At 47.0% G+C, this 22,679-nt stretch overlaps 1 protein-coding gene across 1 annotated transcript in view; it reads left to right on the top strand.

Moving 5' to 3' along the window:
• LOC130377585 (sodium channel protein type 5 subunit alpha-like) overlaps nt 1–22,679 on the top strand; it is a 193,935-nt gene that overhangs the window by 88,152 nt on the left and 83,104 nt on the right. The gene's annotated exons all lie outside the window — the stretch shown is intronic.

Below are 22,679 nucleotides of genomic sequence, written 5' to 3'. Positions count from 1 at the left end.
GCGATCACTCTTCGGCGTGATTCCAAACCAGCAGCGTAATCCGGGAGGCCGTCTAAGCCACTGGGGTGAACAGGTGAGGCCTAAGCGGATAGCCACTGTCTCCGAGGAGCCGCCACTCTCCCCTGGAGGCTGCAGCCAGCCGTCCGATGGAGGACTCGCGGAACACGAAGGAGTCGTGAGTGCTTCCAGGCCATCTCGCTACGACATCCAGGATGATGCCCTGATGGTCGCACACCACCTGGCAGTTGACAGCGGCATATCCCTTCCGACAGATGTAGACGTGGCCATCAACGTGGGGCGTGAGAATTGGAATCAAAGTTCCATCCACGACTCCGGCCACTTGTGGGATGGGGAACGACCGAAAAAAGTTATCTTGGGTCGCACCCATCTCGTCTCTGCTGTGGAAACGGACGTGTCGCGGTACGAGACGAAGGAGGCTGTATGTCACTGCCTGGACCGATCTGCACACTGACGCCTTGCACAGGCCATGGCCATCTCCTATCACCTGCAGGAAGCTCCCTGTGGCGTAGAATCGGAGGGCGGCCAAGAGCTGCACTTGCGGTGTGAGCGCAAAGCTCCTCCTTGTAGCACGTCTGAGGTCTTGCCTGATTGACCCAAGCAGCTGTCTGATGGCCTCCCTGGGCAGCCTGTAGCGCTGTATGACTGCCGCGTCAGTGTAGACCTCGAGGGGGCCAAAGTTGTCCCGGATTCGGCCATTGATCGCAACAAGGCGACTCCGGGGACGCCTCGGCCTCTCTCTCTCTTCCTCTCCCTCTTGCGCACGGAGCGCTAGCACACATCAAATGATCAATCAAGGAAACTTTATGCGGAATCAGATTAAGTCGGCTCTCTTTGCTGCGCAAAGCATGTTTCAGAAATCAGCCCATTAAGATAAATGTAGTTGTCTCACAAGCTATTTTTAATTTTTTGTCATATGGAATTATTCCAGGGGGGAAAATGCCGTGAAACGCACAGTGCATTCAGGATGAGGACTGATATATGTCAGTTTAAGCCTAATCAATTGTGTTTTAATGTCTTTAGCATTCATATAATTGCAGTCTATTTTTTTCGTAGGCTACTCTGCTGTTGTCCTTGATGGGGAGATATTTTAACCCTTTTTAACACAAATTTCCTGCGACATTCCTGCATCTCCCCCTCCTACGGAGCCCATTTCAGCACCGTGTCAGTAGACAGTTACAATCCTACAACGTTGTGAGTGCAGCGAATGCGCGTTCACGTTAAGAGGAGTTTCGGGAAACGCGACAAAGAAATTATCGATGGTTCGAAAGATCCATCGGGAGAATGATTTTACGAGCGAAGATCCATCGATATCGGGAAACGGGGCCCTGGTCGGTACCAGGCTAACTGTCTGGCTTACTTGAGAGGTGTTTCAGATAAGTCGGAAACAAGTGTACCATCAGAAGGTTCCGTCAAGCCTAGTCCTCACGATTTTGTCATAAATGTACATATATGAAGCTCAAACAGCGTATATTTTCAGTAAGGGTCTAGGATTAAATTGTGCAAACAAAATAATTAAATTAATTGCTATCTTTTGTCATCGTGGATATTTTCTCAAAAAATGTCTATATAGTTCTATGTATTCTGTCAATTTTGTGAACTAGCAGTTGGGTGAGTGGTCGAGCATTTGTCCTGTAATTCGGGCGAAGCGAGTTCGCGTCCTCAGTACATCCTTACATTTTTATCGTTGGCTCATTTGGCTCAGAAATTAGGCCTAACAATTGACTTTTTATATAATTGTGCTGTCCTCGGAATGTCTGCAAATACCCTGATTGCCAGCTAAACTCTTTCCCAAAACACCAAGAATGCAAACGTATTTCTCACTTCCACAGGTTTAATGGACGCCCATGGGAAAAGGTGAAACTGCAACACACGGCAGAAGGCAGAGAAATCAAAAATCTCTTCTCAAACTAATAAGCAAGAATATTTACTTGGTGTGAAAAACATTCTCTTTGGTCATTTCAATACTACGAGCGTCGTCAAATGACCCACTTCTGACCTAACATGGTATTCGTATAGCCGTCGCACATTTGAATTGTCTTGCGATGAAAACTATACAAACTTTACACTAATGCCAAAATAGTGATTAGTACCTTAAAATTAAATCAAAATACAAAATGCATAGCATACCAATGCCATGTAAAGCACAAGGCGTTGACAGATGCGATTCAATTGTTATGGATTTATAAGATTTGAACGAAACACTGAACCAGCTAGACACGACTGAGTGCTTACTTCCTGGAGTCACGCGATAGACCGATTGGAACAGAGCGTCTTAAAGTGAACACGTCCTGAATAGAAACGCATAGGAAATGCATATTCCTGGAACACATAATTCTGTAATGCTGACTAAATGTAACTATATATTCTTTACCTGTAACTTTAAACTTCTTACTCATAAAAAAACACTCCCCTCCTGACATGGATGCACGTCACCCAGCAGTCAATAAAAAAGAAAACATTCCATTTAATAAACAGTCCACTGTTCCTCTGGAGGTAGAAGGAGAACTATTTCATCGACTGGCCTGAGAAAGAGGCTAGTCCCACCTGTTTTGATGATCTTCACCTCGACCTGGCGCACATTCCCATCTTTGCTAGGGAAGGTCTGTGTAAACAGTCCAAGAGGCCATTCATTACTAGGTGCTTGGCTGTTTTTTTTAGGAGGACAACACTTCCAGCCTGAATGTTTGGCTGAGTGGACTGCCACTTCTTGCGGGCCTGCAGTGTTGGGAGGAATTGCTTCCTCCAGCGGTCCGAGAAGGTGTTGGACAGGTGCTAAACCTGTCGCCACTGGGACTTGTAGAGGTCAGCAACTCCAAACTCAACCGCAGGAGCAGGAACAATGTTCATCTTTTGCGTGAGAAGAGCAGCAGGCGTGAGTATGAACGAATCATCAGGGTCCAGTGTCACTGGAACAAGTGGCCTGGCGTTGATGATCACTGCGACTTCTGCCATGAAAGTCACCATCACTTCGTGGGTGAGCTTGTCCTTCAGCTGGAGGAACATTGCATCCAGAATTCTCCTCGCCAGCCTTATTATTCTCTCCCATGATCCACCACAATGGGATGCATGTGGGGGATTAAAGGACCAGGTGCAGCCCTTGTCTGAGAGATAAGTCTTTAATGCAGTGCTGTTAATGTTTGAGGCTGCCTTCAGTTCTTTACAGGGGCCAATGAAGTTCGTCCAGCGGTCAGAGCGAATGTGTTTGACCGGCCCGCGCACTGAAAGGAAGCGCCGTAGCGCGTTGATGAAGGTAGAGGTGTCGAGAGATTCAATGACTTGAATGTGCACAGCTCTTATGCTCCTGCACGTAAAGATCACTGCCAACCTTTTACTTTGAGCAAAGCCGCCTCCGGTTTTGCGTGAGGAGACGTCCCATGGGTCGAAGACATCGAGACCAACGCTGGAGAATGGAGGATCTGTTGACAGACGATGTTGCCATTTTCTGGATGCTGAGTGGAGCTCTGAGCCTTCTGCATATTATGCATTGGTGGATGATGCTGCTTACTCTTTTCTTGCCTCCGACTATCCAAAGGCCAGCTGAACGGACCGCCCCCTCTGTAAAGTGACGGCCTTGATGATGGATTTCCTCGTGGTGGTGTCTGATGAGCAAACTGGCGATGTGATGCTGTCCAGGAATAATCAGGGGAGACTTTTCACTCCGATCAAGACTTGAATGATGAAGACGGCCTCCAACTCTGAGAAGGCCACGTGTGTCAATGAACGGGTCCACATTTCTGAGCGGGCTTGTTTTTGGCATCTTTTCTGGTTTTTGAATGCACTTCATCTCTTGGCTGTAGACTTCCTGTTGAACTGCTTGGATGATTACAGCTGACGCTTTCTCTGATTCTTCGACTGTGAATTCAGCTTTGCAGTAATGCCAGCCCTTGCATACTCTGTTCTCTCCGTGATCTGTCTTAGAATGACTGCACGAGTTAATGACTTCCAGGTAAAAAAATTTAGCAAAGCGTTGTAAATCCAGCTGCTTATGTGAGGCTGTGGTGCTTAAGGCAGAAACCAGAGGGCGGATGTCTGGGTCTGTGCTCGGGTCAACAAGGTCGTAAGTGCTCTCAAAATTGCTCTGCTCCGGCTTTCCGGGACCACTAAGCAAGCTGGTGTGTTTCAGTTGACCAGCAGGGAAGGAACGTGTTGTGTTGCGTGATCTGCAGGGTTCACGTAGCGCCACTGGTCTGGTCGGGAAGGTCTTCAGATGCGTAACACCCGGTTGCTGACATAGACATAAAAGCGCCTGGTCTCATTGCTAAAATAGCCCAGGACTACTTTACTGTCCGAGTAGTAGGTTATGGCCTCAAGCTGTAGGTTTAGTTCTACTGAGACCAGGTTTGCTAATTCAACTGCAAGCACTGCTGCACAGAGTTCAAGTCTTGGCACTGTGTGTTCAGGGCGGGGGGCCAGCTTGGCTTTGCCCATTACAAATCCAATCCGGTTGTTGCCATTAATATCCGTCACTTTCAGGGAGCACACAACACTGATAGCTTTGACTGACGCATCACAGAACAAACACAATTCTCTTCTTACCGCTGCTGACGGTGAGGCTTCTGTGTAGCGCCTTGGAATGGAAAGCTCAGCAAGCTCGGACAGAGAGGCTCTCCAAGATATCCAGGCATCTTCCATGGCTGAAGGTAAGGACGCGTCCCAGTCACCGCTCTCCGCCGTGAGCTCCCGCAGGATAGCCTTGCCTTGGACTATGACAGGCGTGACAAATCCAAGTGGGTCGTAGAGGCTATTGATTATGGACAAGACACCCCGCCGGGTGTAAGGCTTGGTCTCACTGGAGACATTGAAAAGGAATCAGTCTGTCTTGAGATTCCAGTCAAGCCCAAGACTGCGCTGTAAGCGGTAGCATGTCTGCATGGAGGTCAAGGCTTTTATGGTCACTGGATGGAAAGGCGTCCATGACCTCTTGGCTGTTCGCTGCAATCTTGTGGCGCCTCAGAGTAGACTTGAAGAGCACTTCCTGTGTCCGTTTTAGCAGGCTGACAGCAGCTTGAACTGTGGGCAGGGATTTCAGCCTATCATCAACGCAGAAGTCATGCAACACAAAATGCTGCACATCTGGGTCGACGTGGCTGCCTTGAACAGACTTGTGTAGACCATGAATAGCCACTGCAGGTGAAGGGCTGTTACCAAAGATGTGGCGTTCATTCGGTAATCCACGATGGCTTTGGAGAGATCATTGTTCTGGAACCAGAGAAAACGTAAGAAGTGACAGTCTTTTTCTCTTACCAGGAAGCGAGAGAACATCTGTTCTATGTCGGCTATGAAAGCGATGGCCTCTCTTCTAAACCGAATCAGTACTCCCAGTAGTGGGTTTTTCAGGTCAGCTCCTGTCAACAGCATGTTGTTGAGTGATACGCCGTTGTACTGGGCACTGGAATTGAACACCACACGTATTTTCTTAGGTTTCTTTGGATGAAGGTGAGAAAGTGGTCCCCATCTCAGGTTTTTTCTCAAAGTTACGCTTGAGAGACATGAGACACCTCAGCACCTGTGGCTTGTTGTCTAGGAGCCATGGGCGTGGGCTATCGAAATGTAATGGCGCCACCCAACTGTTGCTTGAGTCTTTTCGTAGTCCTTCATCCATTATCTCCATGAACGTTGCATCTTGAATGGAGGGAGCCACCTGGTTATCATCCCTGGTCCGCCTGAACACCGTGCATCCAAGGTGGTCGGTTTCACAGAAAGGTTGGTCCTTGGGGGCTTCTAAGTCAATGTCTGAGATGAGCTGTGCCATTGATCTTTGAAGAGCATGGTGAAGAGCTATTCCGGGGGTCGGAATCTCCTCTCTGTTGTTAGGCATGTCGTTAAATTCTATGAGGCTTGGCAACGGGACGCGAACGGTTACATCCAGAGACTGCAATTCATAGCCACTGGCCCTTCTGCCTACTGATTGCTTCACTCCAGCACATGTTCTCGGTGTGTAAGGAGCGCTTGGACTTTGGTCGTTGAACATGTCAAACAACTGTGGGCGAACCAGTGACCTGTTGCTCTGCTCGTCAATGATCGCATAGTTTCACGGCTTTTTCTCTGTGGCCGGCTGGAAACACTTTGACGAGGCATATCTTCGAGCAAGAGCGGTCTGTAAGTTCCCCACCACAGACTTTCGTGCATTTGTTGGTGACCTGAGATTGTGGTGAAGCTCCATCCTCCTCCCCGCCGTACTCAGAAGTAGGGTCAGCCTCCTGCTGCCAGGGTGCGTGTCCAGGGTGTAGCGCTGTGTTGTGCCTTTCGCTCTTACATTCAAAACACTGGACATTGAGTTTGCATTTCTTTGCTATATGAGATGAGGAAGAGAGACATTGAAAGCACACATTGTTTTCTCTGAGGAGTGTTTTGTGCTTGTCAATAGGCTTCTCTCTGAATGCTCGGCACTTACGGAGAGGGTGCGGCTTTTTATGCAGCAGACACAGTTTGTCGCTGTTGTCGTATCTTGTTGGAGGCTCACCCGTGTCAGATGTGGCTCTGGATGGCACCTCTCTCTTGTGGACAGACACTTCCCGCTGTCTGTTCGGCTTCCACGCCATCTTCTCTGTTCTGGGGGCCATGTCTGTGTAGCCGATGAGGCTGTAGCTTGGGTCAGTTGCAATGCGAGCCTGCTGGCTTACAAAATCGACAAAGAGGCCAAAGGGAGGATAGCTCACCTGGTTTTGACGCTTGTAGGCTGCACCAGCGTTCACCCACCTGTCCTGGAGACGAGACGGGAGTTTCTGTACAATTGGGTTGACGCCTCTCGCTGTGTCAAGGAAAGCTAGGCCTGGTAAGTCTCCTTCAGCTTTAGCAGCCTGCAGTTCCATCAGTAGATCACCCAGCTTTGTCAGCTTAGGTCCATATCGGTTTATTATTTCTGGAAAGCTGTCAATGCGTTTGAACAGAGCATTTTCTATTGCTTCAGCTGGGCCATATGTTAGCTCGAGCCTTTCCCATGCCATGGCCAGTCCTGCTTCTGGCCGATTGATGTGTATGGCTCATATCTATTCAACATGCTCAGCTGACTCCTTCCCGAGCCACTTTAGTAGAAGATCCATCTCCTCGCTCGCTTCCAGTTTTATGCCGCTGACGGCAGTCAAAAAGGAACGCTTCCATCCTCTGTAGTTTTGGGGTTTGTCATTGAATTGAAGCAAGCCTGTAGCCACAAGCTCACAGCGGGCCAGATACCTGACAAAGTCATTTATGTGTGAACTGCCGTCATTGGAGCCTGGCGGTATGGCGTGGCATGTGGGATTTTGTGGTCTGAAGTGGTGTGCAGGAGTAGCATGCTCACCACTGGACTTGATTTGAGGTAGACAAACGTCTCCAGGCAACCTGTTGAATAGCTTGTGGCTGTCCTCATATGCCCTGATGTAAGGCTGCCGTGAGACGAGACAATGTGGAGCAGTATTGTTCTGATGCGGATAGAAAGGACTGGCTTCAGGCTTTAGTGGTGGAGGTGACACATGGATAGGGACCGGCGCTGTCTTTGCTAGTGTGTCACCGTTATCACATGACTGTAATTCTGAATCCCTTTCTTTAAAGAAGACCTATTATACAACTTTTCTGGTCTTAATTTCTTATTAATGACTCCTATAGTGCAACCTGACACGAATCACAGCACAAAAAACTATGTAGATTTTCGGGAAACTCTTCCTCTCCTCTGGGCGCTTTCAGCATTCTCTGTCAACGCTCGGTATCGTCCTTCTCCGCCCCCTCGCCCCCCTCCTGCCAACCCAACTCCGTTGTGATTGGTTACCTTCCTTGAAGCGCGCGTGCGGGCAGATTTGACCAGGCATATGGGGGCGTGGCAGGAGTGCCTCTACGTAGATGATTTCCCGGAAATGTGAACAAGTGAATCGCAAACGTTGTCCCGAGTGTTTAGCGCTCTGCACAGCCACCCCAGACTGTCAGCAGGGAATACGTTGAAATGCATGTACGTCATTGTTTGACACTTTAGTATGGTTAACATGACTATCAATCATTATAACAACGTTTATAGGTCATAAAAGTCGAAAAAGCATAATAGGTCCCCTTTAAATTGATCAAGCAAATACTGCTTTGTTCGTTGTGAGGCTTCTAAAGGAACAGAGTCTATGTTCAGGTCACAACTATGTCTCTCACCCTAAACAACAGCAGCAGCTTCAAATGTCTCTGCTTCAGCAATGGCTGCTGCAGCCTCTTTTTTATGTTTGAGCATTTCTAAAGACACTTCCAACTTAGTTGTTGTAGCCTCAGATTAGCTTCCTCTTCAGCATAGGACAGCCGTGCCTTTGCTGCTTCGGCTCTTGCTCTTACTCCGACTGCTGCAGACCCCGCTGATGATGAACTTGATCTCTCTGAACAACTTACTTGCAAGCGTGTCCTTAACGAAGCGCTGTGCAGGTTCTCCTGTATTGCTGTACTTCCATGCAAACTCTCCTCTGTAGCCCTTGGCTTTAGAGAATGCTCCGTTGATCGTCCACTGGATACGTGTGACGACGTCATGTCGGTTGGCTTCCAATTTGCTCCGCTTTGTCTCACTTGCTATATAGCCGTTGTTTCACTGTGCCGTCCTCGGTATGTCTGCTAATAACCTGACGGCCAGCTAAAGTCTTTCCCAAAACACCAAGGCTCTGCAAATATGGAGGTAGATTTGTGTCTTTATTATGCAATCAAAAATAATAGGTTTGAGAGCAGAACTTTCCACACTGCAATAAAAAAATAGATTTGAGAGCAAAACTATCGACACTGCAATCAAAAAATGTTTTATTGCAAGATAAATTAATGTGATAAAAAAAATATTAATGGGAATCCAAAAGTTTTGTTTGCAAACCCAAAAGTTTTGTTTGCAAATCCAAAAGTTTTGTTTGCGAATCCAAAAGTTTTGTTTGCGAATCAAAAAGCTTTGTTTGCGAATCCTAAAGCTTTGCTTGCTGTCGAGCTGAATCTCGTGGGCGGGACCTACGCCGAAAGATGTAAGACACGTCTCTATTGGCCAGTCTCGATCGGAGTGACAGCTTGGCAACATCTGAAAAGCCGCTGCCCCCGACCGCCTCCAGAAGCAGATTGTCGTGCCTCTCAATCCGCGGCGGCGGTCAACAACATCGCCCTGCTCTCCTCTGCCATGGTCTCCTTGTCGGCTGACAGGGAGGCCTACGGGATTTTCAGGGCGCGCAAGCGCGCGCACGGGACAAGCCCATAAGACGAACCCTAGACGGCGTAGCCTACATGAAATAGAACTCCCTCTCTCGTTACTAACTGTGGATGTTGCCAAGCTGTCACTCCGATCGAGACTGGCCAATAGAGACGCGTCTTACATCTTTCGGCGTAGGTCCCGCCCACGAGATTCAGCTCAACAGCAAGCAAAGCTTTTGGATTCGCAAGCAAAACTTTAGGATTCGCAAACAAAGCTTTTTGATTCGCAAACAAAACTTTTGGATTCCCATTAATATTTTTTTTATCACATTAATTTATCTTGCAATAAAACATTTTTTGATTGCAGAGTCGATAGTTTTGCTCTCAAATCAATTTTTTGATTGCAGTGTGGAAAGTTTTGCTCTCAAACCTATTATTTTTGATTGCATAATAAAGACACAAATCTACCTCCATATGCAAACGCATTTCTCACTTCCACAGGTTTAATGGACGCACATGGGAAAAGGTGAAACTGCAACACATAAAAAAAAAGGCAGAGAAATCAGAAATCTCATCTCAAACTAATAAGCAAGAATATTTACAAATTAATACAGCTTTCAGAGAATATTATTCAAAACTTTATCAGTCAGAAGGTCCAATAAACGAGAACGAGATGGAAGCTTTTTTTCAGGACATCTCCTTACCAACTTTAAAAGAAGAGGAGAGAGAAAGTTTAGAGGCACCTGTCACAGAAAGGGAAATACTCGCAGCTTTGAAAGCTTTACCAACTGGGAAAGCACCAGGCAACGATGGCTTTACCATAGAACTCTATAAATGCCTCCAAAATAATTGATCTCCACTTCTTACTTTACTATTCAACGATATATTAACTAATTACTCCATGCCATTGACTATGCGCCAAGCCACTATCTCGCTGTTGCCCTAAGCCTGGTAAGGATCATTCGCAAATGACAAACTTTCGCCCTATAAGTATGTTGAATAACGATTATAAGATGTTTGCTAAAATTTGCAATTCGCAAAATGCGCATGGAGACCGCCATTTCCTCATTGATCCATCTTGATCAAGTAGGATTTATTAAAGGTCGATTTGCTTCCAATAATATGAGGAGACTCTTCCAGGTAATGGCGACAGCCAGCACTCTACAGCATCCAGCAATAGCCATATCGCTGGATGCTGAGAAAGCCTTGGACAGGGTAGAGTGGCATTATTTGTTTCATGTTATGTCAAAATTTGGTTATGGACCAGTTATTATTAACTGGATGAAGGCCCTCTATAACAACCCTAGTGCTTCAATTAGAACTAATGGAACTGTATCCGAACCTTTCCAACTTCTAAGATCTAAAGGTACGGCCACACCAACCGCGTTGCTCGCGTTAGGGGCGTTGAAAATCGGCATTTTTGCATAGGGAACCATTGGTCTAGGCGCGGTACACGCGTTGAAGCGTTGAAGCGTTGAAGCGTTGCGTTGGGGGCGTTAGGCGCGGCAGTAATTACGCACGTAAACGCAGTAACGCGCCCAACGCCCGGAGTTCAGAAAATTGAACTTTCAACGCTCCAATGCGTGACGCTTAGCCGCGGTAGCCAATCAGCGTGGAGCTTGACCCGACGTCACTGGCAGAGAGTAGTGAGCTTGCACAGAAGCATACGGCCGACATCTTTCTTTATTCTGGGTGGAAATAGTAACATAGTTACGCGATTAAAAGCGTTTATGGAAACATTTCTAGCGAGAAATGTGCATTTTACTTTCATAATGTTCGCTCGGTGAATGTGAAGGATGTTTGGTTTGATAGTTATGACGAAGAGAGAACGCTCCGTTCACTTGCATGGACATGGACTCATCTAGCTGCGTTGGCGCGTTGACGCGTTGGAAGCGTTGAACCACCACACACTGGTCAAGCGTCAGGTTAGGCACGGTACTCGCGTTGTCCAACGCGAGTAACGCGGTTGGTGTGGCCGCACCATAAGACTCTTCATTTTGGCCTTAGAACCTCTAGTATGTGCTATCCGAGCTGAGAAGAAAATCACTGGTATCCAGATTGGGGGTCATGATTTTAAAGCTAATCTATTTGCGGATGATTTGTTATTAACATTATCACAACCACATCAGTCAATCCCGCAAGTAATGAAATTAATTGAGCTATTTGGGAAGTTTTCAGGGTATAAGGTGAATTTTAATAAGAGTGAAGCCATCCCATTAAATACTATGACCTTTCCTTCACATCTGGGTTCAGCCCCCATTCAATGGAAGCCACAAGGTATGAGATATCTAGGAATCAACATTAAGAATACCATTGAGGATATCTTTGATTTAAATGGCCCTCTCCTCCTTAAAACAATTAAGGAGGACATTAAGAGATGGACAGTTCTACCCATTTCAATATGGGGCAGAGCAGAAGTGCTTAAAATGAATATTTTACCAAGATTATTATTTCTTATATCAGCAATTCCTCTTAAACTCCCGCTTTACAGGTTGAAAGAAATTAATAAATTATTCATTTCTTGTGGAGTAATAAAAAAACAAGAATAAGTTACAAAAGATTAACCAGACCGAGGAAAAGAGGTGGATTGGTAGTCCAAGATCTCATCTCATCTCATTTTCTTCCGCTTATCCGGGGTCGGGTCGCGGGGGGAGCAGCTCAAGCAGGGGGCCCCAGACTTCCCTTTCCCGGGCCACATTGACCAACTCTGACGGGGGGATCCCGAGGCGTTCCCAGGCCAGTGTTGAGATATAATCTCTCCACCTAGTCCTGGGTCTTCCCCGAGGTCTCCTCCCCACTGGACGTGCCTGAAACACCTCCCAAGGAAGGCGCCCAGTGGGCATCCTTACCAGATGCCCGAACCACCTCAGCTGACTCCTTTCTAAGTAAAGGAGCAGCGGCTCTAATCCGAGTTCCTCACGGATGGCTGAGCTTCTCACCCTATCCCTAAGGGAGACGCCAACCACCCTTCTGAGAAAACTCATCTCGGCCGCTTGTACCCGCGATCTCGTCCTTTCGGTCATCACCCAGCCCTCATGACCATAGGTGAGGATAGGAACGAAAATCGACCGGTAGATCGAGAGCTTTGCCTTGCGGCTCAGCTCTCTTTTCGTCACAACGGTGCGGTAAAGCGAACGCAATACCGCCCCCGCTGCTCCGATTCTCCGGCCAATCTCACGTTCCATAGTACCCTCACTCGCGAACAAGACCCCGAGGTACTTGAACTCCTTCACTTGGGCTAAGGACTCATTTCCTACCCGGAGTAAGCAATCCATCGGTTTCCTGCTAAGAGTCATGGCCTCAGATTTAGCGGTGCTGATCCTCATCCCAGCCGCTTCACACTCGGCCGCCAGCCGATCCAGTGAGTGCTGAAGGTCACAGGCCGATGATCCCATGAGGACCACATCATCCGCAAAAAGCAGTGACGAGATCCTCAGACCACCGAACTGCAACCCCTCCCCACCACGACTACGCCTCGATATCCTGTCCATGTATATCACAAACAGGATTGGTGACAAGGCGCAGCCCTGGCGGAGCCCAGCACCCACCGAGAACGAAACTGACTGGCTGCCGAGGACGCGAACACAGCTCTCGCTTTGGGAGTACAGGGATTGGATGGCCCTGAGGATAGACCCCTTTACCCCATACTCCCGCAGCACCTCCCACAGTTTCTCCCGGGGGACCCGGTCATACGCCTTCTCCAGATCCACAAAACACATGTAGACCGGATGGGCATACTCCCAGGCCCCCTCCAGGATCCTTGCGAGAGTGAAGAGCTGGTCCGTAGTTCCACGTCCGGGGCGAAAACCGCATTGTTCCTCTTCAATCTGAGGTTCGACGATCGGCCGAACCCTCCTTTCCAGTACCTTGGAGTAGACTTTACCAGGGAGGCTGAGAAGTGTGATACCCCGGTAATTGGCACACACTCTCTGGTCCCCCTTTTTGAACAGGGGAACCACCACCCCGGTTTGCCACTCCTTTGGCACTGTACCCGACTCCCACGCGATGTTGAATAGGCGTGTCAACCATGACAGCCCCTCAACACCCAGAGCCTTTAGCATTTCTGGCTGGATCTCATCAATCCCTGGGGCTTTGCCACTGCGGAGATGTTTGACTACCTCAGTGACCTCCACCAGGGAAATTGACGACGAAACACCATCAACCTCGAGCTCTGCCTCCAACATAGAGGGCGTGTTATTCGGGTTCAGGAGTTCCTCAAAGTGTTCCTTCCAACGTCCGACGACCTCCTCAGTTGAGGTCAACAGAGTCCCCTCCTTACTGTACACAGCTTGGACGGTTCCCCGTTTCCCCCTCCTGAGGTGCCGGATAGTCTTCCAGAAACACTTTGGTGCCGACCGAAAGTCCTTCTCCATGGCCTCTCCGAACTTCTCCCACACCCGCTGCTTAGCCTCCGACACGGCAGCAGCTGCAGCCCTTCGGGCCTGTCGGTACCCTGCAACCGAGTCAGGAGTCCTCCCGGATATCATATCCCGGAAGGCCTCCTTCTTCAATCGGACGGCTTCCCTGACCACCGGTGTCCACCACGGTGTCCGAGGGTTACCGCCCCTTGAGGAGCCTAAGACCCTGAGGCCACAGCTAGCCACCGCAGCTTCAGCAATGGAGGCTTTGAACACAGCCCACTCCGGCTCAATGTCCCCAACCTCCACAGGAATGCTAGAAAAACTCCGCCGGAGGTGTGAGTTGAAGATACCTAGGACGGGGGCCTCCTCCAGACGTTCCCAGTTCACCCGCACTACGCGTTTGGGCTTACCAGGTCTATCCGGAAATTTCCCCCATTCCCTGATCCAACTCACAACCAGATGGTGGTCGGTTGACAGTTCCGCCCCTCTCTTTACCCGAGTGTCCAAAACATGCGGCCTCAGATCAGATGACACGATCACAAAATCGATCATTGATCTTCGGCCTAGGGTACTCTGGTACCAGGTACACTTATGAGCACCCTTATGTTCGAACATGGTGTTTGTTATGGATAATCCATGACTAGCACAGAAGTCCAATAACAAACGACCGTTCGGGTTTAGATCAGGGAGGCCGTTCCTCCCCACCACGCCTCTCCAGGTGTCTCCATCGTTGCCCACGTGGGCGTTGAAGTCACCCAGCAGAACTACGGAGTCCCCTACTGGAGCCCCATACAGGACTCCATTCAGGGTCTCCAAGAAGGCCGAGTACTCTGAACTGCTGTTTGGTGCATACGCACAAACAACAGTCAGAGTTTTCCCCCCTACAACCCTTAGGCGCAGGGAGGCGACCCTCTCGTCTACCGGGGTAAACTCCAACACCGCGGCGCTCAGCCGGGGATTTATGAGTATCCCCACACCCGCCCGGCGCCTCACGCCCTTGGCAACTCCGGAGAAGAATAGAGTCCAACCCTTATCCAGGAGTACGGTACCAGAGCTGAGACTGTGCGTGGAGGTAAGCCCCACCAGATCTAACTGATAGCGCTCCACCTCCCTCACAAGCTCTGGTTCCTTTCCCCACAGCGAGGTGACGTTCCACGTCCCCAGAGCTAGCTTCTGCCGCCCGGGTCTGGTCCGTCGAGACCCCTGACCTTCGCTGCCACCCATGTGGCTGCGCACCCGACCCCAACGGGTCTTCCCACAGGTGGTGGGCCCATGAGATGAAGAGAGGGGGGGTGCCACGTAGTTTGTTCGGGCTGTGCCCGACCGGGCTCCGTGGCAAACCCGGCCACCAGGCGCTCGCCATCGAGCCCTCCGCCTGGGCCTAGCTCCAGACGGGGGCCCCGGGCTTCCTCCGGGCCGGGTCACATCTCCTCTTTTTTCGATATTCATTGAGGATTTTTGAACCATTCTTAGTCTGGCCCCTCGCCTGAGACCACTCTGCCATGAGAGACCCTACCAGGAGCACAAGGCTCCAGACAACACAGCCCTCAGGTTCACAGGGACACGCAAACCTCTCCACCACGATAAGGTGACGGTTCCAGGAGAAGGTAGTCCAAGATGTTTATTCTTATTACCTTGCCTATAATGCTAGGTTTCCTTTGTTGTGGGCCTATACAGGACAGAGCGAGTTTGGGAGTTGGAAGTGGGTCGACGAAAACATTTTAGCCAACCAAGACAAATCCCTCTCCCTAACCGCTTTATGGTATTACCCTAAAACCAACTTGAAAATAGGAAATCCTCTAATAAAATTTTCCTGTGAGGTTGTGAAAATTATCCAGAAACGTCTCCCCTTCAATGGAGCATATTTACCATCATGCCCTATATGGAGTACCCCTGTATTAAAAGCTGGTGGTAAAACATTAACAAACAAATCGTGGCAACAAAGAGGTATAAACCAATTGGGTCAGATAGTGAAGAATGGATATATGGTACCCTTTAATGTCTTAAAAACACAATATGATTTAAAAGATGTCGACTTTTTTGCGTATTTACAATTCAAATCTATTTTGGGGTTACTTATTTAAAAAAAAAAACACAGTAGAGATCCAGGATAAAGAGTTGGATATAAAATTGAGGGAGATTGCATCAGAAAAGAGAACAGTGTCAAGGTTGTACGAGTTGTTGACCACTGCATCCGTTGATAACCTATCCTCTATCCAACACAAATGGGAGCAGGACTTGGGCATATCCTTGAGTAATGCACAGTGGGATACAGTAACAAAAAACACTATAACCCTATCCAAATGTGTAAGATATAAAATTCTTCAATTAAAATTTTTACACAGGGCTTATATAACACCAAGCAGATTAAAGAAAATGGACAATTCCCTCTCTCATTTGTGTTGGCATGGTTGCGGAGAGGCAGGAACATTGATCAATTGTGGCAGTACCGCAGTACAATGTTTTGGGAAATGTTAACCTGCCTTCTCGGCAGTCGAGTCGAAAACATTCAATCAACGCATCATAGCCTTGGCTTTCCTGTCAGCGAAGCAAATTATTTTGATAAATTGGAAGATACGTAAACCCAATTGCTTCAGCATTGACAATTGGCTGAAGGACTTTTTAGACCTCCTGTCAATGGAGCGAGCAGCATCAGCTCTCAATGACCATGACTGTGGTAAAGAAGAACCCTGGAACTTTATAAGTATGAACTTAAGAAACTGGACATTTTTAAGTAATTTATTTAAAAGTAGGCAGTGGCTATTCGTACGGCGACCGAGCTTGTCACGTGACCGCACTTGACCTATCAGTCTGCTCGGCGCTAACCCTAACCCTAACCGGGCCGACCGTAATTATAGTAATTAATTCAGTGTTTCCCATACATAGACCATTGTGTGGCGCGGCGCCACAGAATCAGCATCGAGCGCCACAAATTGATTGTCTTTTTTTTCTTTTCTTTTTTACGCGATTTGGAAATCTAAGAATCGGTCGGTTCATTCGTCTCCGCATAGCACTCATTCTCCCTGCCATTCTCGTTCACAAACACACACACACACACACACACACACATACACAAACACACGGACACGGACACGGAGACGGAGCGAGAGCGACGATACGCGAACACATGAACCCACCGATGTCACCCGTCGCTTAGCAACCGGACACGCTGGGGTTGATAAGTTAACGGACTACTGTAACTACTAAGGAGGGATAATAACAAAGACGTGAATCAGGCAATAAATCCACTTTCCTTGACAGCGGTAAAGTTCGGTGTGCATTAAAGTACAGACGGAGTGGACCAATTGCAAATTAAACCCCAAACTAATCGGAATAAGTGTTTATAGCGGACTACACCACCTCTTCTATTCCGCATAGAATTATATTCCGAACAGATAATTGTATTCCGATTGAGGCGTATATATGATACTTTTCTATTCCGATTGAGCTGTTCTTCCACATCTATGCGGATCTGGGGCCGTAATCACAAAGCATTTTATCTTACCGCTAGGAGTGCTCCTAACTCGCGCTAAAACATTTTACGTAGGAGTTTTTTCTTAAAAGTTATTCACAAAGCCGCTGAGACCTACTCTTACTAAGGATGAATCACTAAGAATGAACTAAGAGTGACGCGCCGTTGCTATGGATTACGTCAATTCTCGTGCACGAGTTTAGAAGCGGTCAGTTCGGTGATTGGTTGTTCAGGCGAGCCCACTAAATCACCGAAAAACAAGGAAATAGCCTAGGCTAGAAATTAATTCCTATTAAAGGTTGGGTACGGAATTTGCTTTTTTGGCCATTTTTGCAAAATTACTTGAAATCCTTATCATAACCCGCTTACAGCCACTGAGTTAGAAGTACTGACATGAAAATTAAACAAGTCAATCATCTGTGGAACGGGCAGGGCTCGAAAAACTCCAGCCAATCATTTGGATTGCCACCTCGTTGCATTGGACAGTAAGTACGTCAATCAACGGTCGTACTGCACTCCCCCTCCCCCGCGCGCGACCCCTTCGTGCAGTACTCGTGACCCAGAGCAAGCTCCTGTTTGTTGTTATCCTGCGGTAGCTACTGGAACTAGTTAATCCACATTTGGACCTAGCAGTAGACGAGAATTTCCATGGCAGACAAGACGCCACCATCCCCACCACCACCACCTCCACCAGCAAAGAGAAGGAAAACTCTTTTTCAGAGAGTAATTGATAATAAAAACGCTGAAAGAGAAAAACTGAAATCAAGAATAATCCTAGGCGCTGCTTTCGAACGTTGGCGGCCACTGAAGGACGAGAAGGGTCTAAAAACCGATGCTTGTGTGGCGGTTGACCTAGTTTCAAAGTTTATACCGTTTATACTCGGTAATACCGGTGTTGAGACGAGTGTATTACTCGTTGTGAAAATGTCCACACCGCAGCAACCCTAGTGAAAACCAGGACTTCCAATACAATTATATGAAACAAACATACATTTTCTAAAAATAGTAATGATTTATGTGACCGTTTAATGTTTATAATATCTGGTGCAACCATAGCCGCGAGAACGTATTCTCAGCAGGGGGTGCTGGAAAAAAACAACTCAGCCTGCACTAGACTCGCAACTCGTTACATTGATAAAAAAAGATATATAGCAGCGCAGCTCAATTACACCAGTGCATGCGCGCACAGTTGAAAATCGATCGTTGTGTTCACTTCCTTCACACCATGGTTCACATCCAGCTGCTCACAGAACAAGTTTAGCGCACCACCGCTACCCTCACACTTTTTCATATAACCTTTTTTCAGCACTAGGTCATATGAGCATTAAATAAATGCTGCGTCTCAAAATGCCTTGGACTGCATCGAGGATGACTCGCTTTGCCACGGGCCGAAACAGTTCGGAGCGACCACAGCCAGAGCGAACACAGCGGGGCAGAGGAGTGTCAGGAATAGTCTTTGGTGTACACATCAGTACGGCCTATTTTCACTACTGTTTAGTCGCAATGCAGTGTTTTATTCTATGTCTTTTTATTTTCGTATATTATTTCAATGAATACAATTTATTTATTCATAAAAACAAGATCTGGTCTTCAAATCTTTTTTCCAAACATAGGTCGTCTTACAATGGGGTTTGTGTTTATATTCGGACCAATACGGTACAGCGGGCGCTCACATGACGTTAAGCATTTCCTGGTGCATAATGTGACACTTCAGAACCTAAAATCCCGTTTCTCCCCGTTGACACGACAACACATAACCGGCGTTTTCAGAAATCTCCACTTTGGCCGGAGTTTTTAGAAATGATCGTTTTCTGTGATAAGACAGGGCCTCGGACAGGGGGTGTTGCAGCAACCCCAGCACCCCTACTTCCCGCGGTACTGGGTGCAACTTACAGCTGAATGTAGTGCCATGTTGTTAAACGAAAACCTACGCTAGCCTGGCTCGCTCTCGCGCATCTCTGTTCGCGCTCGTGCATGATTGCGCGTCCAGGTACTTGGAATGGGTGGAGTCAGAGTCAGCGTTGAAGGAGAGGGGGTAGGACCATTTGAGTTGTGTATTTTCAAAATCTGCTGGCGTTTCGCAAATCGCGTACCCAACCTTTAAGTAGTTATAGTGCAGTTAGCAGAATACACGCATGATGACAATTATGTGCAGACCACGATAATGACGTTGTAGCCTGCACGTTCAAGAGAGAGAGAAAGCAAACAAAAAAAATACGTGAAATTGAAAAGAAAAATGTTATGAACTACACAAGTGCTGACTGATTTGTACCAAGGTGTTTACCTAAAATGTGTTTTCAAAGTGATCCCTAAATGCCAGTCCACTCCGTTCCACACGGCCAAATTCATTGTCATGTTGATCGCCATCATCATCATCATCATCATCATCATCATCATCATCATCATCATCATCAACGTCTGGCTGTGGAATGTTCCTCCGCTTGCAGAGGTTGTGTAGAATGGCACATAGTGATTACTGTGCTTGCCCTCTCTGGGGTGAGGCGTATTTCGCCGTGGAGGACATGAAACCGACGTTTCATTTGCCCAATTCCTCTCTCCACAACATTTGTATGTTTGTGTGCTCTAGCATATATGGAGGAAATCACTAAACAATAATAAATATGGATTCAACAAATAAAAGGCGTCAAAGAGCCAATACGATGTGTTTTACGCATAGGACTAAGCGTAATCTGCGTAATCACTTACATGTTATACTTTAACTGTGCTCCCGGTTGTGGATTGAGGTAGGGTGTTTAGAGCCACGTCTTGCATGGATAGTCACTGTCACCCAGCAAGTGACACCCAACTGGTACATCTCAAAAAGCTGCCTCAGACCGCTCACCATTAAAATGCGCGAATCATGGGTAGCTGAAGCTCCAGGCCACTTTGCATCAACATCCAGTAGGCTATGTTAAAATTTGCATCAAAAACAACCTGCTTGTTCATGGAATGCACTTTCTTCCTATTGACGAACACGTCCTCGTCTTTTGATGGCGCAATTATTTTTATGTGCGTCCCGTCAATAGCACCGACCACACCGGGCATACCTGCAATTGCCATGAAGTTGGCTTTGATCCTTTGTAATTGTTGAATGTCCAAAGGAATGTTTATGGCACGGCTGACTGATGGTTGCGATATTTTTAAATCGTCGGCATTGCAAAGTTGCATTTCCCCTGTTGTTAAATAACGTAGTGTGGCCAAACATTTTATTCCTGTTAGTCGGGGATGTTAATGCATCGCGCACTAACTCCACAACAAGTTTAATACCCTAACATTTCGTCTCGCAGGCATTTTACGATTCTTTGTGAATAGGTCTTACTGAGTTAGGAGTCCTCATGAGGAATTTTAAGCTCTCCTAGACTTAGGTGCTACTTTTAGGCCTAAAATACTTTGTGAATTGCTCTTAGTGAAAGTCCTAAATTTAAGAGTGACACGCCCATTATTTTTAGGAGTTACTCCTAAATTCGCCAGTTAGGACCTACTTTTAGCCCTAAGATCCTTTGTGAATACGGCCCCTGATGTGTGCATGTAAACGCGGAGTTACATGCACACTCACTGGCGGCTGATTCGCCCGCTCCTCCTGTCTACGCGCAATGCTTGAGGTCAATGGAAAAATATATTTGGCACAGAGAAGACGGTCGGCGACATTTGCAGTTTACCAAAGGTTAGTATGATATACTGTGGTCTAACACACTTGCCCACATTTTTTGTTAACTCAGAAAAGGTAATATTAGCTTTATGAACTCAACGTTATTGATATTGAACATTCCGCACCCGTCATCATAGACAACGTCGTTGGTAACGCAGCGAACACTGCGATTAAGATGAAATGCGGTTATAGTTTAGATAGGCCTATACGGTGCCCATATCAAAATAATAGAAAACATTTATTACATTCTATTCTAAATATTATTTTATTCTGACTGAATGTTTGTTGCTTTAATCCAGATGAGTATTGAAAAGTTTTTTCTGCGCCAAAAAAGGCCTCGTCCAGACGAGACGGAGCAGCTTGAGGAGCTTAATAATTTCGATCCTTCTGTTCCTGGTAGAGAAAATGTGCTGATCTGTTCATTGTAGGTCATCCAACCCTACATTAATGGCCTGGAGACAGAACTGAAAAGGAGGTTCCAGGAGCTGGACATCCTAGGAGCCTTCCATGTCCTTAGACCTCAGTCGGCTGCCCTCCCTGACAATATGTCCATTGCACAGCTGCAGACTCTGGCAAAAAAAATCTGTCCAGACCAAGAGAAGGTGCTCCTCCAAGAGTGGTTTTCTTTCAAAAACCATATCATTACAGGGTCATTACAGGTATGTGAAAATCTCTATCTCTTTCTCTTTCTCTCTTTCTCTTATGTGCTCTATCTTTAATTCAAGAACAAGAGCCAGGAGGAGCTCCTGACTCTGCTGGCGAGTGAGTATAATGAGTGGTTAGACCTCTACCCCTGCCTCAGTCTCCTTGCCAGCATTGCCCTGATTGTCCCAGTCTCCTCTGTGAATTGCGAGCGGGATTTCTCAGATATTCCTTAGTATATTTCTTGAAGTAATGGGCATTTTAATACTTTATTGATAATACATTTTATTTGTTTTTATCCCCAGATAAAAACAGACCTCAGGAACAGGCTTCAAGGGGAACACCTGGCAGCCTGATTATGGGTTGGCTTAGCTCAGGAGGGAGAGCAGGTGTCTTGTAACCGAAAGGTTGCTAGTTTGATCCCCAGCTCCTCCTAGCTGAGGGTTGATGTGTCCCTGAGCAAGACAATTAACCCTAACTGCTCCTGACGAGCTGGCTGTCGCCTTGCATGGTTGACTCTGCCGTCGGTGTGTCAATGTGTGTATTAACTGATTTAAGTCGCTTTGGATAAAAGCGTCTGCTAAAGGCCCTAATTGATTAAGAATCTCCATAAATGGGCCAGAACCGAATGAGGACCCTTATGATCGAGCACTTGAGTTATTTTTCAGGAACCCACGTAGAATTAAGTGTTCTGATGGGGCATGCAAGCTTTGCACATTAGGCTAATGCAGTTTCATATTTTAGTTAGTTGCCTTGTTGTACCTAGTAGTATATTGTTACTATTTATTTTATATTTCCGAAAAAAGTTAAATATTGGTTCAGGTAGGTCTTGAGTTTATTTGTAATTGAAATAAAAACCTCCAGCTTTAGTTGTCTGTTGCAATTCATTCCTTGAATGTCACAGAATCACAAGTTCAGGTAAAAACTAAACTTGTGCGCTGACGCCACCGTGCCTTGTCGCACCCACCCCCACCCCCCCGCGCGCACCACACATTGGTCATTGGTCTGTGGGAAACAGTGATTATAGTAATAACCATAACCCTAACCCTTACCCTAACCATAACCTGCCGTGAAAATAGACTAATGCAGCATTTTTACGGCGCGTCGTACGAATAGCCTAATTGCAATTCTTACGGTCGCCGTACGAATAGCCACTACCTTAAAAGTATGGATCTGCATTCCCCCCCCCCCCCGTGTTGTATTTTGTATTGTCCTGTGAGTTTGTTGTCTTATGGTGTATGTATATGTTGTCTGTGATTGTTTTGTTTACGACAATAATAAAAATATTATTATAAAAATAAAGAATATTTACTTGTAAAAAACTTTTTTTTTGGTCATTTCAAGACTACGAGCGTCGAGGCATCGAAAGTTGTTTGATTTCTCCAGTAATCCTTCCTAAATTACTAATTAGGTGGGGATTGAACCCCGGACG

The sequence above is a fragment of the Gadus chalcogrammus genome, chromosome 23 (assembly GCF_026213295.1).
Source record: "Gadus chalcogrammus isolate NIFS_2021 chromosome 23, NIFS_Gcha_1.0, whole genome shotgun sequence".
Classification (NCBI taxonomy): Eukaryota; Metazoa; Chordata; class Actinopteri; order Gadiformes; family Gadidae; genus Gadus; species Gadus chalcogrammus.
Note: the sequence above shows the minus strand (reverse complement) of the source record. Positions and strands in the feature narration are given on the sequence as shown.